This window comes from Fundulus heteroclitus, chromosome 7 (genome assembly GCF_011125445.2).
Source record: "Fundulus heteroclitus isolate FHET01 chromosome 7, MU-UCD_Fhet_4.1, whole genome shotgun sequence".
Classification (NCBI taxonomy): domain Eukaryota; kingdom Metazoa; phylum Chordata; class Actinopteri; order Cyprinodontiformes; family Fundulidae; genus Fundulus; species Fundulus heteroclitus.
This window is the reverse complement of record NC_046367.1, coordinates 1,136,098-1,151,751: the sequence shown is the minus strand read 5'-3', so window position 1 is coordinate 1,151,751 and position 15,654 is coordinate 1,136,098. Positions and strand designations below refer to the sequence as shown.

Genomic DNA, 15,654 nt, shown 5'->3' with positions numbered 1-15,654 from the left:
ATGTTTAAAACACATTAAAATGATGTTTAAAACAATAAAAACGATCAATACGTGCTAAAGAGATGCAGTTTTCTTTACTGTGGGACCAAGTGTACTGTCTGGAGCCTGTGTGCATCCTCCTTCATACATCCACCAGGCCGTGGGACGAGACCAGCTGCCGCATAGCTTGTTGGGATGCTGGGTGAGGCTCTTTGTGATCCCGGTCTAACAATTCATTTTCTGTACAATTAAAATCCCCACCTAAAAAAACATAATCGTCAGACCCGCAATCTCCCAACCTCTCCCCAATTTTCTCTAAAAAATGCTTCCTCTCTGCACCGACGTTAGGAGCATAAATATTGATAAAAACCACGTTAAAATGGTCAAACTGAGGTTTTACTAAAAGACACCTTCCCTGGACGATACTTTCTACATTAAAAGAGTTTGAGGTGCTTGGAGATATCCAGGGGTCACGTGATCTGGACCAGTATGGACGCATAGGAACTTGCTCTGCCCCGGGACTTTATTATTTTCTGAATTTCTGCTTTCAGCACCTGCATTCTGCCTGTTAAAATGCCCACTGAAGATGCCGAAGTCGCAGCGTGACAAGGAATTCCCTATTTTCTCACCAACTGGCAAAAAAAGACCCACTCAGCAGCATACCCGTACGGCTGGTGAGGCAGAGCTAAATGTTGCTAGCTCTTCGGAGCCGGCGTTAGCTAACCTAGCTACTATGGAGCAGATTTTGGCCGAGATAAAATCCGTAGCCTCCCGGGTGAACGGACTGGATGAATCTGTCGGTGCCCGTTTTGATGGCATCGATGGCACTTTGAGCGAGATAAAGATATCCATTACCTCTGTTGAGGACTCCTTATCGACTCTGTCCAACCGAACGTCTCAGCTGGAGAAGCGCGCGGAGGAGGCCGAGGAAAGGATTTCCGCTGCGGAGGACCGCTCTGAGAACCACAGCTCTCGTTTAGCCACTATGGAGAAAACAATGGGGCGTCTTCTGCTGAAAGTTGACGAGTTGGAGAACCGTAGCCGCCGCAATAATCTGAAAATAATCAATCTCCCCGAAGGGGCGGAAGGCACGACCTCTTTGGTGGATTTTCTCCAGTCAGCTCTCCCAGCCCTGGTTGATCTTCCTTCTGATTTTTCTTCACTGGAGATCGAGTGGGCTCGCCGAGCCTTGGCCCCCGTTCCCGATTCAGGCAAGCCTCCGAGGAGCGTTTTGGTTCGGTTTTTAAGATTCTCCCAACGGGAGGCGGTGCTCAGGGCTGCTTTGAAGAAACGTGATATTCGGCATGGCGGCTCTCAGCTACGTTTCTACCCCGACTTGCCCTCTGAGGTCCTTCGTAAGCGGCGAGAGTTTGATGCCGTGGGGAGAGCGCTGGCTCGCCTTAACAAGTATCGTGGTTTTGCTTACCCGGCTCGTCTTCGTTGTTGTTTGCATGAAGGTCGGATTCGCCTCTTTGACACTCCGGAGTCAGCTGCTGCGTTTTTGGATTCCATTAACTGAGGCCCAATTTTTGGACTATGTAAGCATGACTACACTAAGAATACTTTCGTTCTGTATTCTTGGGTTGTCCAGAGTTATGGTAATGTATCTAAATGTTTATTCTCTATCCTGTTAGAGAGATCGGATTCGTTTATAAGCATGGCGTTGCATGCAATTATTGGTCTTTAGTTTACTTACCCATGCACCTTCTGTTATTTCACTTTTTTACCAATATTATTATATTTTTACTGTCCAATCTTCTATAGAGGTTGGTCTGTAGGTGTTGTTCATCTTTCACCCTGGGGCACTGATGCGGTTTCTTGCTGTCCTGTTTGTTTCTGTGATCACATTGTTTAGACACAGTATTGTGAAGTTATATTTAGATTTTATGGTGACTTCTTTTGGGATGTTTCTTCCCTGCCATTTGGGGGCAGGATATGGGAGGGTTTGGGATGTTTGTCAAAGGGTTTTGTTTTTTGTTTTTTTTAGTTACTCCACCACAATTTTGATTATCTCCTCCTCAGGTCTTTCTTTTTTTTTATCTCAACACTTTATACATCCCCTTTTAATGTCATTCATATTACATTAAGCCATTATGCCTCGGCCACGTAATCTCATTTCCTGGAATGTCCAGGGTTTAGGCCACGTAATCAAGAGGAAGAAAATTTTGACCTCTTTGAAGAAGCAGGGAGCTGATATTGCTCTTCTTCAGGAGACCAGGCTATCCAGGGTAGAACATCTGAAATTAAAGAGGGACTGGGTGGGTAATGTCTATTCTTCTTCTCATCCTCAGAACAAAAAGGGCACAGCCATTCTTATTAATAAAAATCTCCCCTTTATTCTCTTACATGAGGAAAGAGATCCGGAAGGTAGATTTATTCTGATTAAAGGTTCAATTGCTGGTCAATCTATAACCATACTCAATGTCTATGCCCCTAATAGTGACTCACCTAACTTCATTTCGCAAGTAATTTTATTGTTTAGTCAGTATTGTGATGGTTTCGGCTTGCTGGCTGGCGACTTCAATTGCATAATGGATGCCAGTTTAGATAAATCCTCTGCTGCTCACGTGTCTAACCCCAAGGCTTCATCTACTCTTAAAGAACTATGTTCAGATATTGGGCTGGTTGATGTGTGGCGTCAGCTGAACCCCACAGTCAAAGACTACTCCTTTTATTCTCACCCCCATAACTCTTACTCTAGACTTGATTACTTTTTTATCCCAAAAACCTATTTACACTCTGTTCTGTCCTGCTCTGTGGGCTCAATCACCCTTTCTGACCATGCCCCTATATACTTACGGCTTGAATCATCATTTAATACTGTGAGGACTCCAAGGTGGAGATTTAATACCTCATTCTTGAATAGCAACTCTTTCTGTGCCCTTGTGAGGAATAATCTTTTACAGTATTGGTCTGATAATGAATCTTCCTCAGTTTCGTCTGCCATGATTTGGGACGAGGCCAAGGCCACTTTAAGAGGGCAGCTCATTTCCTATAGTTCTTTTCAGAAAAGAATTTCGGAGGAAAACAGAAGAGTACTGGAGAATGAGGTGTCTAGGCTGGAACATATACACAAACAGTTTCCTACATCTGAGAATCTCAGGGCATTGGTTGCTGCCAGGACCAAGCTGAATATGGACTATACTCGCCAGGCTCAGAAGCTGTTACTCTATACTAAACAGAAACACTATGTATTTGGAAACAAGTCTAGCCGCCTGCTTGCCTACCAGTTAAAAAACCAAATCAACGATCGCTCTATCAATATGATAAGAACATGTAATGGAGATGTTACTTGTGATCCTTCTGTTATTAATAACACTTTCAGAGACTTTTATAAATCCCTTTATACAGCTGGTAAAATAGAATCAGATATTGGTTCCTATTTAGATGGTGTTCCTTTACCTCAAGTTTCAGAGGAGGCTTGCTCTGCTCTTGACGCTGCTTTTACACCTGAAGAGGTCTGGGCTGCAATTCAATCGATGCCTAATGGAAAGTGTCCTGGTCCCGATGGATTTCCACTGGAATTTTTTAAGAAGTTCTGGCCCGAGATCCATCCTATCTTTTTACCTGCTATAAATTATATCCTGGCTGGAGGTGTGCCTCCGTCTTGGAACTTTGCTTCCATCAGCTTATTGTTAAAGAAAGATAAAAGTTCTCTAGATTGCTCATCTTATAGGCCTATTAGTCTCCTCAATGTTGATTATAAAATTGTTGCAAAGGTGTTGGCGCGGAGACTAGAGAAAATTCTTCCGAAGATAATAAACCCCGACCAAACAGGTTTTGTGAAATCTAGATATGGAACAGACAATGTGCGCCGGACCTTAAACGTCATTCATTATCTTAATCAGCATAAGGACCCTGCGTTGCTTATCTCCCTCGATGCAGAAAAGGCCTTCGATCGGGTAGAATGGACCTTTTTATTCCTAGTTTTACAGAAATTTGGCTTGGGCCCTAACTTTATTAACATGATTAAAGCCTTCTACTCCAATCCAGTAGCCATGGTTAATACCAATGGTTTGCTGTCAGACAGTTTTTCTGTTCAGAGGGGTTGTAGACAGGGGTGCCCCTTGTCACCTTTGTTGTTTACCTTGTTCATTGAACCCTTAGCTGTGGCTATTAGGTCTAATCCAGACATATCTGGAATTAGGGTGGGTGACGTTCACCATGTGATCTCCCTTTTTGCTGACGATGTCCTTTTATACCTGAAAAACCCAAATAAATCGGTCCCAGCCTTACTTAGCTCCATTGATAAATTTAGTGCTCTTTCAGGTTATAAGATTAATTTAGACAAGTCTGTCGCTTGCCCTTTCAACATCCCTCAAGAAATGGTGCTACAACCTATTTTTCATACATCTAAAAAAGGTTTCAAGTACCTGGGTATTTTTGTTACCCCTGATTTGAAAGATTTGTTCTCATCAAACTATTCCCCCCTGGTCCAGAACATTAAGAATGATCTGCTGAAATGGTCCACTTTACCTATATCACTTCTCGGTAGGGTTAATACAATAAAAATGAATATTCTCCCTCGCTTAAGCTACCTGTTTCAAAACCTCCCCTGCTACTTGTCCCTTACATTCTTTAAATCACTTAACTCCCATATTTCTCGTTTTATTTGGAATAATAAGCATCAACGAATTAGGTTCTCCACTCTTGTTAAACCCAAGCAGTTGGGTGGTTTATCTTTACCTAATTTGCAGCTGTACTATTGGTCTGCTCAGCTTAAAATTATGACGGACTGGTTCTCTAGTAGAGACACCTGTTTATGGAGGGGCCTTGAATCCTTATCATGCTGTCCTAGAAGGTTAAGTTCCCTCCCGTTCATCAATAACTTGGATCAGCTGGACTCCCTGAAGGAAAACATTGTAGTTTATAGTACTTTGTTAGCTTGGCAAGACATAAAAAAATATTTGAATATTCCCCCCTTCATCTCAATTAGATCTCCCCTGACTTTGAACCCTGACCTACCTTCTTCTATTAGAAGTATCGGCCTATTGAATTGGTCTCGTTCTGGTCTGAAGGACTTCAAAGATCTGTTGATTTCTGGTGATATTAAATAATTTAATCAGATCAGAGACGAGAGCAACATTCCTCAGAAAGATTTTTATAAATATCTTCAAATCCGGCATTTTATGGACTCATTATTTCGGTCAAATATATTCCGAAGGGATTTGACGGATTTAGAAAATGTTCTGGTTTCAACCACCTCTCCCAAAGGTCTGATTTCCAAATTTTATATTTCCTTATTTAGCTCTGTACCATCAAGCTTTGACTCTGTTAAGCGGTTGTGGGAGCGTGATCTGGAGATGAAATTTAGTCCCTTAGATTGGCTTAAGATCTGTAACGGAACCTTCCCTAAATGCACCTCTATTTCTATACAAGAACAGAATTTCAAATTCTTTTATAGATCCTATTATACCCCTGTTCGTCTTCAGAGAATGTTCTCCAACCGTTCTAATCTGTGCTGCAAATGTTTGAGCCATAAAGGCACTTTTTTTCACCTATTTTGGTCATGTGACCTATTAAGGGTCTTCTGGAGGGATGTACATCTGGTGGTTGAAAAGGTCTTGGGTGTTCGCTTCTCTCTGTCACCTATGTTCTATCTTCTAAATGTTTCCCCTAACCATTTGAATGCACACTCTAAATCCCTGTTTACAATTCTCCAATTTCTTGCCAAGAAATGTATTTTGTTACAATGGACTTCTCCTTCTGCCCCCACAGTAAATATGTGGCTCACACAGATATCTGTTATTCTTCCTTTGGAAAGGCTGACCCATGATCTTAACCACAAATCGGACACATTTTTGACTCTTTGGGGCCCCCTTGAGTCCTTTCTGCTTGGTTCTTAGGATTTCAGTTTTACTGTTATTTTGTTCTTTAGCTTGTACCATTTATCCTTGCTCGCTTTTATTTCTTCTCTCTCATTGGCTGAAGGGCGACATGGACTGGAGGAGAAGATTTTTATTTTATTTCTTTATTTTATTTTATTTATTTATTTATTTTTTATTTTTTTTGTTGTTTGTATGAGGGTAGTGGCATTGGTTTGTTCTTTGTTTTCTGTATTGTAAAGAATTTAAAATTAATAAAAATAATATAAAAAAAAAAAAGAGTTTGAGGTGAAAGCTGAGGAAAAGAGGAGGCCCACCCCAGAACTCTGGGAGGTGCCGTGGCTAAAAAATGCTTCTCCCTTCCATTCCTTGTGCCAGTCTGCTTCATTGTTAATATCACTGTGCGTCTCTTGTAAAAATAAAACACTGATTCTTTTCTGTTTTACTGTTTCGTAAATCATGGTGCGTTTAACAGCCTCCCTCGCTCCATTAACATTTAAACTATTCTAAAATGATCCATGTTGGGTAAAAAGCTAAAAACAACACCATAATAAAATACGCACAATAAAAATAATAAGAAGAAGCTAGTGGTCATCATTATATTCAAAATTGTTTTCTGACTTTTCCCATAATTTTCTTTAGTCTAAAAACCTCCTGATCAGAAAACCCAGACTCTTGTTTTCTTCTAATATAATACCGTACAGAGAAATAAAATATTTTTAAATTGGGAAAATATTTTTCTACTTTTATCCCTCTTAATCCTTTTGTTTCCTGGAGAAAATTATTAAAAGATTCAACAGGATAACGTGCCTCTGCACTGCTGCACTGGGACAGAGACACCTCACTGCTGTCAGACAGCTCACCCTCACTGTCACTGCTGTCTGACACATCCCTTCTCTCTGTGGCCAGCTTGCTGACCTGCTTACTGCTCTGGACAACAGCTACTACATTTTTCCTCTTACTACGTCTTTTTAAATTCATAGGAGCCTCCTGCTCCATCAACTGCACCCCCTCGACTTTCTCCTCCACACTCACCTCCCTTCCACCTGCCACCGCCTCACCTTTCCCTCCCTGATCTCCACACACACCAGTCACCTCACCACCAGTCTCACCCTCCTGCTCTTCACACACATCATCCTGCTCCATCTCACCCTGATTCTCCACCTCCTCACCAGTCACACATGTTTCTCCACCACCACACACAAACCGTGCTGCCCTCACTCACCACACAATCACTCTTTTGTGGATCAGATGTTTTATCCACCGAGTTTTCCTCCACAAAACTCCCCTGCTAGTCTCCAGCGACCGGAGCCGACGCCACGGCTTCCTCCGCGGCTACGCTGGAGTTCCCCGCAGCACCACACTCCTCCACCGCGGCAGGAGCTCCAGCCTCGTTGGACACACCCACCTGCTCCCCGGCTGCCGGTGGCTGCTCCGCGGAGCCAGACGGAGCCGACCTGGCTCTGTTTGGGCACGATTTTATCAAATGTCCCTCCTATCCACATCCGAAGCACTTCATGCCGGTGTTCTGTCAGATCAGTATACCCCGTCAGACCAGCTTACCCATAGTCTTACACATGCGCGAACATGGTTGGAGAAGCCGTCAGATCGCAATACCACTAACAAAAACCCAAAAAGTAAGTATTATTTTTTGTACATAACAAAAGGGATACACGCCTGTTGAAGTAGTTTACAGTGTATTTTTCGTACAAAACTAAAGGGATACTCGTGCATTGAGGTAGTTTAAAGTGTATTTAGAGAAGGGTCTAGCTGCACCTGCAGCCATCGACAAAACGCGTCCCGTACAAAACACCCCACCCTCAGCCAACCGTTGATGATTTTGAATTGGACATTACGTCATATTAGATACAGATTAATTGAAGTGAATCAAGCATGAGCAAGACGTCTACTACTAGCAAGGTCAGCCTAGCATACCCCATACGAAAATCTGACGTCACGCACATGCGTATTGACTATGGGTAAGCTGGTCTGACGGGGTATGCTGACCTGACAAAACACTGGATGAGGTGGCGAACAAGACGTAGTCAAATTCGTCCACTCTCACCCAGAAACACAGGTTTAGCTCCTCGTCACGTTTGTTGAGGATCATGAAGAGTTGTCTCCGGTGGGAGACAACATGCTTCAGCAAAGGTGATTTACACCCCGACAGAAAAAATAGGAGTCAGTAACAGGAGAATTGAATGAGAAAATATTTACATGATCTGAGAATGATGGAGGAAGAGATAACCACCTGTTTAATGGTCATTTATTATGTTGTTTTTGCTTTTAGGTCCTAGTATTGTGGTAATTAGCATTTTTTGTATTTAATCAGATGAAATAATAATAATAATAATAATAATAATAATAATAATAATAATAATAATAATAATAATAGGAAGTTTTCATGTTGTACATTATGTTTTTGGAAGTGATTTTAAATATATAATGTCTCTGTTTTAGAATTATGCAGGATTGATACGAGAGGAAGAGGATAGGAAGACAGAAAGGAGATTAAATGAGAGTGGAGGAAAATAGGAACACTGATGGAAAGAACGGTTGACAAGAAGGGAGAAAGATTTACTTGGAAGAGTATTAATAAAGTTCAAGTGATAAAGTGCTGATATGATATACTCAGGTTTAAGTTGAGAAGCCCTATTGTCTGAGGATATAACCTCTTTCCGAGTCTCTGCACTGAACATGAGTTTCACTGCACTTCCCTAGCTGTGGCAGAATGAAGAGGCAGATTAGTCGTATTTTTTCTTGTGTTTTAAAAATTTCAGTTCTGCACATAATATATCCTCTTCTCCTCTTATTTTATCCAGACCCCTGGATACCGTGGCTGATGGCTCTTCAGAGACCGAAGACCTTGAAGAAACCAGAGATGATCACATGTTAGCTGACTCACTGACCGGAGTTAACTCACCTTATAGGAGCAAACAATATACTTGCACATCAACTACTACCATACACCATGCTCATGCTGCACTACACACACTATCACTTGCATTCATGTCAAGGGGTTTCCAAGTCTGTGCCTATTTTTCACCTCACTTCACCACAATCCATTTTCTTGTCCCAAACAGGCTCCACTTCTTCTGAACTTCAGCAGAAGCAGACTGATTAATCCAGGTGTGTCTGACCTCAGTAACCAGCCAGACACACCTGGATTAATCAGCTTGTCCAGTTATGAAAGACAGGAAACAAAGGAGCTGCTGAAGTTCAGGCAGTAGTGGAGCTGTGCTTATAGTCCATTAGTGGGAGAAATTAATCTGCTTCTTTGAGAAGCACAGGCTCCTGATGCAGCCAGTTGACAGTAAGAAACATATATCATCCTTTACCTGCGGGCTTGACTGTTACTTGTTTTTTATGTTAACGCACAACAACCTATTTCTCATAGGTATGAGAAAGCCAAAGGCCAAATGTTTGTATTTACCGGTTCTTCTTTTCCTCATGTCACTCTCCCCTTAGGAGGCGGCAGAGCTCTTTGGGTCCCACAAAATTAGAAAACCCTGCTAACGACCCTTGACCCCTCCACACCCACCACTTTGCCCCAACCCAGAGACAAGTTCTAGTTTCTATTAATAACACTATTTATTGATTTTATTAATGTTAGGATGCAGTAAAGGTCTGGAGAGGCAAATTCCTGGCTTTTACACTTGATATTTGTCGCTTAAATATTAATAAACATGTACAAATAAATGAAACTATTACTGTTCCCGTTTCCTAATTTCATCTTGATGAGATATATTGATTTTTATCCACGAGCAAGAAATGTCCCCAGATTGGATTTCAGAAATCTGGTCACCTTATTATATTCACACATTAAGAGGTTATTGGTGGTTTTGTCAACTCTGTCAGCTTACAGGTCAACTCCGTCAGAAATAGAACCTGACGGAGTTGACGTCTGACAGAGTTGACGTAAGGGCATGTATTTTCCTTTCAAAACATGTATTGTACACTACAGCTAGGTAGTTTTTCCTCAGATGCCAGCTGTCCCAATAACCTCACTAAAATGCTTAAATTGAATCCACTATGGTTTAAAAAAGGTATCTCAACTGAAAGATGGTATTGACATGGTGCAGTTGTGACCATAGGAATATTGACATTGTCTGTCTAAAATATAAAAAAAATGTAAAACGTACCAGAGCATGTGTGGTAGTGCAGCATTCAAGACAGGCAGGGAGATGAAAAGGTGTTCTCAGAGATATAGCTGACCATTCTATTTCCTGATTTAAAGAGCTTTCTGAGTTGACAGAAACTGAGGACACGACTTTAATAGCAGATTTTTATGGAAAATATTGTTTGATGTTTGCTTCAAGCATTCAAGATTTAACTTTGTCGATCATGATGAATTTATTATTGTTTGGTATAAATTAGACTTTCTATGTGGGACACGTTTTGTCCCGACTCTTAAGAATCAGTGTGCTAGATGGAAGTATAATTTAAGCTACCGTTAAAAATAAACTTCTCCATTTTTAACAAGTTAGCTAATTTTCCACTAGTTTCACAATTCTCTTTGATAAACAATCGCCTACCAAGCAAGCCAAGATTCAAACATACCTTTATCTCTGCATTTTTCTCCTTTTCCTCTTTCTTCCTTTTTCTTTTCTCTGTCCCTGATGGATATGTTCTTTTTTGATGGATATGTTCTTTTTTGTGACCATTGTGCACACATATTGGGAGGCGGGAGCCAGCGTACACTTTTTGTTCTTGACAGGAGGCACCTATGCAGCAAAGCTATAGTTACAGAGTCAGGAAGAACAACTAGGCAGCACTCTATTGAAATTATGTTTTTGCACAATAATACATCTTTGATCATATAGATATCACCATTTATACAGAAAAAATAAATAACTTTTTTATTGCTCTTAAAATATCAGTAACTCCCTCACTAACAGATCCCAGGTGGCGAGGATAGGGAAATGCACATCTGATCCACTGATTCTCAACAGGGGAAAGCCACAGGGTTGTGTCCTTAGTCCTGCTCTCTTCACCTTTTTCACCCAGGACTGTTCTGCTGTTCACCCCACAAACACAGTGGTGAAAATTTGCAGACGACACCACTGTAGTGGGTCTCATCTCCAACAATAATGATTCCTAGTACAGAGATGAGGTCAGCAATCTCACACAGTGGTGCTCCAGGCACAACCTGATCCTAAACACCAGTAAGACCGAGGAGCTAATACTAGACTGCAGGATGTCCAGGAGAACTGAATACGCTCCTCTCTACATTCAGGGGAAGGTGCTGGAGTGCGTGGACAGCATTAGGTTCCTGGGCATTCACATCTCCTCCGACCTCTCCTGGATTGCGAACACCTCCCACCTGGTGAAGAAGACCCAGCAACGGCTCTTCTTTCTCAGGAAACTGAAAAGGTCTGGACTTTCCACTAAACTGGTAAAGAACTTCTATGGAGCTACCATAGAAAGTGTTTTATTACCCGGTTTACACTACCCCTTTTTAACCGTGCTGAGACCAGTCCGAGCTCGGTATCCGAGATAACTATTGAGTGTAAATGGAATGTAAACTGAACTGCACCGTGCAAGACACAATCGGACCGCGCTAAATGCAGCCCAGTTCCATATGTGAGCTCAGCTCAGTTTTTCTCTGACCCAGTTCTCTAATAACAAAGAGCGCATGAGTAGACCGTGTCATCTCCTTACAGCCAGCTGACATTTCAGACATTAATAAAAATATTAGCTTCCCTACCATGACACACGATTTCCAGTGATGATTCTGCTTAGCAGTGTGATGAACCTCAGCGTCTGTCGTTGTTTCCTGCATCTGTAAATCCTGATTAGACGTTCGTTTGTCTTCCCAAAAGGCGACTCTGTCAAGTAAATTCACCAAAAGTTGCCGTCATCTCCTGACTCTCCACAAACAACGAAATATAACCAAACATAACTTCCTGAATGTTACAGGCGCTGCCATTTTTATTTACTTGGTTTCCTCCTTCAATCCTAGAGAGTAGTAGTACCGCAGATTGTCACTAGGAGGCGATAGCAAGCTCGGCTTGGTTAACTGATCCAAGCTCGGACCGAGCTCGGCATGGATCGGTTAAACAAGGGTAGTGAAAATGGGGCTGTTGTCTCAGCATAACTGTATGGTATGGGAGCTGCACAGTACAGGAGAGGAATAACATAGCACGGGTGGTAAGAACAGCACAGGGGATTGTGGGATGCCGTCTGCAGGAGCTAGACTCAATTTGTGCAGAACAACTCCAAAGAAGGGCCAGACACATCTCCACTGATCCCACCCACCCAGGCAATGCGATGTCTGCCCCTCTCTATAGGGGTGACGGTGGCACAGATTTTTGGGAGTTCGTCCTGCAATTGCTGGGTTGCCAGTTCGATCTCCAGCTCTGACTGTCTCCGTTGTTGTGTCCTTGGGCAAGACACCTCACCTGCATTGCCTGCTGGTGGTGGTCAGAGGGCCCGGTGGTGCCGGTGCATGGCAGCCTCACCTCTGTCAGTCTGCCCCAGGGCAGCTGTAGCTACTAACATAGCTCACCACCGTCAGGGTGTGTGTGAATGTGTGTGTAAATGGGTGAAGGTCTAAACTGTAGTGTGCAGCGCTTTGGAGGTCGTCAGACTCATTAAAAGCGCTATACAAGTACATTCCATTCCTGTTGCTATTCATCTGAACAGATGATTTTTTTATGTAAAGAAGGCCTTCAAAAAAGGCCAAATGCCAGGTGTAGTTGAGTAATGACCGCTGGCTGATCTACAAGACAATCTTCGACTGCATTAATACAATACAGCTTATTTTACAGAAGCAAAATTCTATTTCAATCAATTAGCATTTACAATCTCCCATTAGGTAAATGCTTCAGAAGCCTCAAAGCCAAAATAAATACATTCAGAAACAGCTTCTTCCCAAGAGCTGTGAGGGCAATCGCACCCTGATGGGAGAGTGCAGTCAATTGCTTTAAAGTCACCCCCACAGTTACTAACACCTTCATACATTACAATCACGATAATGTTATTGCCTACTTGCACACTATCATCTCAGAATATCTAAATGCACACTGCATGAAAAGTGGGATTTTCGTCCCCGTAAACGACCGGAGATCTCCCTGATTTTCGGCAGTTGACGACAATTTGCAACCCGCGCTTGTCGCCGTTTGTCAGTGCCACAAATTGTCGGACCCGGACAATGACGTATGTGGAGAGCTTTCAGAGTGCTAATGGCCCTAACTAGCATATGAATGCAGCGAAACCGCGGCTGGCCAGGCTTGGCTTGAATATCCTTACTCAGTATTGGATGAAACCACAACTTTCAAACAAGTAAAATCACTGGATCACTTGGCAGATCCCCAATAACAATATATATATTCATATTATGCTTTATATTCATGTTATCCTATGTAGGCTGCTACACTATTATTAGGCTACCATCAAGGACATGAATGAATTTATAGAGGAAATGAACATTTGCCAGGAGGATGTTTATGCAAAGAAAGGGCTTTATTAAAACAAACACAACTATATACAACGCGAGGATCTGCCCACACATGGGTAGAAGATTATCCAAAAACTACAACTCCGTGAACTGTCCGTTTGCCTCCTCGGGGTTGTAGGTAACTGGCGGCGTTTTTTCCGAGGCAGGTCCGTTGTGCAGACGCCCATGTGCGTGGCTTTGTACTTCAGCATTGCCTCTAACCGGGACTGCGGCTTCATACAGAGTTCAGAGAGATCCGGCCTACGAAATGACGGCGGCCGTACAATCCATCCAGAGACCCCGCCAACAACGCCATCTTCTTCGTTAGACATGAGGTCTATGGTGGCGGACTTCCAGAGTTCCACCTCGTCATCCGCTAGCACACTCTGTCTCGATTCCAGCAGCTGTAAAAAAAACAATGAATCAGTACTGTGCGATGGGATGCACTGCGTATGGACACAACACATCTATCAATGCACCTGAAAAATAGTCACCAAATAAAGTCTTACCCTCTTTGTTCTTACTCGACTCCGAGCTGAACTTTTCGCAGCTTCCGCCCGCAATGAGTTTTCTGGCTGGGTATATGGCTCCTGCGTACCGTCTCATAATAGTAATATCTTACAGGCGGCTGGAAAACAATTAAATGAGAGTGGTATGAATAAAAATCAAACGCAAGTCACAGTAACATTAAACAAGGAAGGAGAAACAGTAAAAACGAGACACTTACACACAATTTCGTCTTTATCAACATCGTGTAAATCTGGACTTGCAGATATTGTTTCGAGCAAATAGGAGGTCACCGCCTTGCTCTGGTTCATAGCACCTGCAATTTCTCTCCGTGTTGTGAAGACGGCGTTCTGCTTTCTGTAAATAATAATAATAATAAATAATAAAAGAACTTTATTGATCTCACAATGAAGAAATTCACTTCTGCATCTTAACCCATCCCCTTGGGGAGCAGTGGGCTGCCACTGTGCGGCGCCTGGGGAGCAATTGGGGGTTAAGGGTCTTGCTCAGGGACCCAGAATGGAAGCTTGTGGGAGTTGAACTCAGAACCTCTGGGACCGAAGCTCTGTGCTCTAACCACTAGGCCACCACTACCCAAAAAGTTGGCAGCCCAAGTGGGAATCGAACCCGGTTCTCCCAGGTGGAGGGCGGGCTTCCTAGCCACCAGACTATCATGTGTATAAAAGAAACCAGTTAAGGTTGGTTTCGAACCCTGCTCCTTTGGGTGGGAGCCCTTGTTGTTAACCACTCTGCTACACCCCTTAGCCCCAACAAAGTCTTCCACACCGGGAATTGATCCCACAACCTCTTGCATGCAAAGCCTGCACTTTCCATCTGAGCTAAACTGTAGCACCAATGACAAAAATGACAAAAAAATACACTTTAATAAAGCTCGTTCTTTCGTAAGGCTACTAGGCTACTCTTAGCTTTGCTTTTAGGCTAGGCTACTTTTAGCTTAGCTAGCAGTCACCGAACATATTCTTACCGCAAGCTTGGGATTGTGCACCCCACAGACATATATACGTAGACGCGTCATAGGGCGCAGGTTCGCACGTCAACGTCACCGCCATATTGTATGTGGCAGAAAAAAGTTGAGTTCTATTATTGTGAACGTGGATCCGAGAAGATGCCTCATTCCTGTGCTGCAATAAACACACACACACACACACACACACACACATATATATCTATCTATCTATCTATATATATCTATATATCTATATATCTATCTATATATATATATATATATATATATATATATATTGCGTGTGTATGTGTTATGAATATAAGGATCAATTTGTTAAATCTAAAAATTGTGGTCTTCATTATTTCATGAAAACCGTGTCACATGTGAACCTTTAGGAACAGACTTTTTGGGGGAGTATTAAAGAGGTAAAATTAATAATATGAGGGAAAAAAGTCTTAGGTCAATAAAGTAAAAATAAACAAAAAAACACAAAAGTGATAATGTTATGATAAAAACATCATATTATGAGAATTAAGGGGGAACATTTCAAGAATAATCACAGTTTGCAGAATTATTTCACTCCTGGAGTAATAGGGCCAGGTTAGATTATTTTAAATATTTTTATTCTTCAGGAGAATAAATTCAGGAGAATGAAAGGGATACGAAAATAAACTTCTAATATTACAAAAAAAATACTACGAATACAAAGTATATTCAGAGATTAAAGTCGCTCTGATACTGTTTAAGTGACTGAGTAACTGCAGATTTGCCACATTTAAGATGGCGGACGCTCTGACGCATCGCAGCATAGGCAGATCCCGCCCAATGACGCGTCTACTCTTATATTATGTCTATGGTGCACCCGTCCTCTCTTCTTGGAGTTAGTCAGTCAGTTAGTTGTTCGACTGCAGAGCCGCCAACTTGTCCTCTATGGACAG

At 42.2% G+C, this 15,654-nt stretch overlaps 1 long non-coding RNA gene across 1 annotated transcript; it reads right to left on the bottom strand.

Moving 5' to 3' along the window:
* Positions 1 to 13,322: 13,322 nt before the first annotated feature.
* On the bottom strand, positions 13,323 to 14,100 carry LOC118563640. Its single transcript, XR_004931317.1, has 3 exons — positions 13,970 to 14,100; positions 13,752 to 13,870; positions 13,323 to 13,646 (listed from the first exon to the last, which is right to left on the bottom strand). It is a non-coding gene; the product is annotated as an uncharacterized LOC118563640 (long non-coding RNA).
* Positions 14,101 to 15,654: the final 1,554 nt, after the last annotated feature.